Raw genomic sequence first — 4,222 nt, forward strand, 5'->3', positions numbered from 1 at the left:
AAAATCTGTTTATGTAAGTTGCACTGGAGAGCAATGCTGTTGCAGGAACTAAGAGGGCACTGCAACAGTCTGTTGAGCTGCATGGTAATTTGGGAAAGAATGTAAAATAATCTATTTTAATTGAAAAGTTTTCTTATAAAATTAAGTAAATTTTTCTAGCATAAATACATGGTAAAAACACAGGCTTCTATGAAATGTTTGCATGATTATGTGAATCAATATTTTCTAATTTCTTAAGCCTCTGAAATGATACAAAATAATAAAATACTTGAATTTTGGTTTCTTGTCCTTGAAACAGGTGCTTCTCAATGCAATTAAACCTTATGCAAGTAATATTATTTTCATCATTGTTTATATATAAAAAGTTTTAAAGATAATTGCATCACGCTTCTCTTGAAAATAACAGCTGCAGAGCACAATTCTCTAAGTATTTTTTAAACCTCTATTTCTAAAATCTAAGATTTCCCTGAGACAGCTGGGTTGTTAGCATGTGAACACATACATAATTGGGTTATGTGGCCTCAAAACAGTAGTAAGATATTAAGGGTTCTCCCATTGACCTCTCTTTACAATGTTTTCATGCTCTGTTTAAAAAAAAAAAAGAAAAAAGCTCACTGCTTCGAATAGAGTTGATGTAACATGCTTATATTACTCTCATTGGCAAATGGGACACCCTGTGTAAAATCAGTCTAGAATATGCATGAAAGAAAAATTATATGCAGGGCTGAAGAGGAAATTAAGAAAACTATAGCAAAATAGTTTTTCCACTGTTACGTTGAACTGTTTCAAATATTCATTAGTATGCTAATAACTCACCTGCTAAAGCACCTAATTTGAGTTGGGGCACACAGGTGGCCAATGTTTAAAGATAGCTCTGCATTGTGTATAGGTGCATATCCTTACTCATGTGTGCTGGTTTGGGCTGGGGTAGAGCTGATTTTCTTTATAGTGGCTAGTATGGGGCTGTGTTTTGGATTTGTGCTGGAAACAGTGTTGATAATCCAGGGATGTTTGTGTTATCGCTGAGCAGTGCTTACGCAGAGTCAGGGCCTTTTCTGCTTCTCACACCGCCCTGCCAGTGAGTAGCCTGGTGGTGCACAAAATATTGGGAGGGGGACACAGTTGAGACAGCTGATCCCAACTGACCAAAGGGATATTCCATACCCTATGACATCATGCTCAGCAATAAAACTGGGGGGGGAGGTTGACGGGGCAGGGCGCAGCTCGGGGACTGGCTAGGCATCGGTCGGTTGGTGGTGAGCAATTTTTTTCATTTGCAGCACTTGTCTTTCTTGGGTTTTATTTTCCTCTCTTTGATTTTTTTCTCTCTTTTCCTTACATTTAAAAAATTATTATTATTTCTTTTTAATTATTAAACTGTTTTTATCTCAACCCACAAGTTACTTTCTCACTTTTACCCTTCCAATTCTTTCTCCATCCCACCCGGGTGGGGGAGTAAGCGAGCAGCTGTGTGGTGCTTAGTTGCTGGCTGGGGTTAAACCATGACCCTGATGTTATAGGAGCCATTGTATTAGACTTGAGTAGTTTAAATTTCTTTTCTCCTATTTTGTCCAGGTGCTGTAGTGTGGTAATCTTTTTGTTTCATCAAATGTCTGAACACATAAGATGCAGCACAGAGATGAATTAACATACCAAGCATAATTCAGCTGCTCTGGCTATTTATTGTTTCCTTCATTTGCTCCTTTGAGGCATTTGACTGACATCTGCTGTTTTAACAAAATGACTGTTGGCTAAGTCAACAAACCATTACAAAGGACCTTTAGACATACAAGTAAGAACCAGTGACTCGTTTTCACTAATGTAGTGTTCATTGTGTTTACAAAGGCATCTGAATATCCCTTTGCATTATTGTTGAAATGATGCTGGTAATATTGGCAATGTAAGAATTGCAATTTAATTACACATTTTTATTACTGACAGTAGCTAGCATGACATATTCTGGGTGAAATTTTAAGAAAGTCCAGAATGACCAATTAAGTAAGTTTTAAAATAGGATTATTGTTGTAACTACAGTGATGGGAAAGAACAGATACAGTTAGGCACAGCAAGGTGAACTTTCTGTAAGTTATTAAAATGATCTGTTGTTGACAGAGGCTGTTAATAGTGTTATTCCCATCTGCCACATTAACCACTTTTTTTTCTGCTGCTTGTGGACAAAGCACTTGAAAAATTGCTGCAGACAGGGAATAGAGAAATGCTGAGATATGATCTACTACATTTTTTGCAACATTTCTGAAAATTACTGTCCTTCTGTGGTGGAAATTAAACTCTTTCAATTCTGGTTCATGAGAATAGGGTCAGGAGGGACCCGCTGTTGACAGCAACGATCAGCAGAACATCTTTCTCATAGAATGGATTATATGAGAAGCCAAGACAAACCTGGAAAGCTTGATGGGACTGACAGTGCTGATGGGGCACATCTGTTGCAGACACTGCTACATACACATTTCAGAGGTTATGGGGAAACTTAATATAGCATGCTGTATTCACATTGACAGTTACAGTGATTTTTTTTTTCATTACTGTTTCATCTTTTGGGTTTATTGAGCATTTGTGAAAACGGTCATTGCAAATGGAAAAAGAGAAGCTTTAAATTTATATCTTAGCATCTGTATCTTCTAATCATTCAGCTTCCTTTTATTCCAAAAGGCATGTATATTTTTTTTAAATCTAAGGAATGTGTTGGCAAGTTCAAACTAGCTTGTTTTCAACCAGCACACAGCATTTCAGTCGGCAGAAAAGTGTTTAGAACTTGTGTAATAGTGAATTTGACTCAATATTAGCAAGTATTAAGAGAACTTTTCAACCCCACTGAATTTCCTTCTTTGAGCTAGCAAATTTAAAAATACTCTTGTTACATAGTGGAGATGTGGTCTTAAGTGGTGTCAGCAGTCCTTTGTATCTGATTAATAGATAGCAAATTTACAACTGTTCAGACACTTCAATACTGATTGTTTTAAAGCATTGACGTAACGGCACTTTCCAAAATCTGTAGACCCTCCCATCCTATTAATTGCTCTATCAGTGAGGAGAGGCTCATATCAAAGGAAGAGGGTTTTTTCCAGTGTTTTACAGCTTGTGCTTGAAAACCTGTTGTTGCTGCTCAATAGACAGACTTCATTTTGCATATGGATAATCTCTTGGGGAGTTAAGAGTCTGGACTGGAGTCCAGTGCTGGAGGGCTTTAGTTTTGCAGCAGTTTTTGTGGGTGTCTCCTTCTCCTTGGCCTGACGTTTGCTGCCAAGGTGGGTGTGAGGGGGACAGATGGAAGGGGAGCTGATAGCATGCAGGAGCGTGCAGCATAACATGGGAAACACACACAAACCAGCAGGCGTGTGTGTCTGCTTGAGTCCAGCTGAGTGTCTGTGCGTGGCCCGTTTGCCAAGGGCTTCCATGAGTCACAGCCAGGCTGCCTGATACCTGTGGGTCCTGCAGAAGGGCCAAGTTTTTCTCACGATCAGATCAGCTGAGTGGCAAACTGGAACAGCTGTAGTAGATGTTATGAGGGGGAACCTAAACGTTTCTTGTCTTTTCTTCCCCTTTCTGGGAATTGGTCTCTGCTTGGCGTCAGTTCCAGAGCTAAGAACGTGTTGTGCCCCAGACACTTCTGTGCAAACTCCGGCAGTTTTACTTAAACTTGTTTTCTGCGGTATTTCACCAAACTGTTGGAGTTTGCACAGAAACTGCTGAACCTGAGGGCAGCTCTGCTTCAGCGCGGCGGCGGCAGCATGGCGGCGAGCAGGCTGCCGGCGGAGCTTCGGCAGGAAGGTCTATTGGCAGCGCGCGGCCCTGCTCCTCGTGCTCCTGCCTGGGCGTTGGGCCATGGCTCGCCGAAGGGGGAAGGTTCCAGCTCGGCCTCCGGCAGTGCAGGGCTTTTTAAGCGACAGGGGCTGTCTGAGCCCCCGGCCCCAAGGTACCCTGCGTCGTTGGATTTACTGGAACAAGATTCTGGTCCCTAAGCCGCCCGCGGGCCCAGGCCACAGGCTGGCTCCCTGCTCGCACGCTGCCCTCGCCCTTCCCTTGGGCGGCCGATCCCTGCCCGCGAGCAGGCCGCAGCCTGGGCCTTCAGCGGTACGCGGGGTCGGCTCCGGCAGCGGCGGGGCTCGATAAACAAACCGCCCCGCTTGACGCGCAGGCCCTAAAGGAAGCGCAGGGCCTAGCTCGCAGGCGCCCGCCGCTTGGCGCCCGTTTGTCCCGTCGC

Source organism: Harpia harpyja, chromosome 11, assembly GCF_026419915.1.
Source record: "Harpia harpyja isolate bHarHar1 chromosome 11, bHarHar1 primary haplotype, whole genome shotgun sequence".
Taxonomy (NCBI): Eukaryota; Metazoa; Chordata; class Aves; order Accipitriformes; family Accipitridae; genus Harpia; species Harpia harpyja.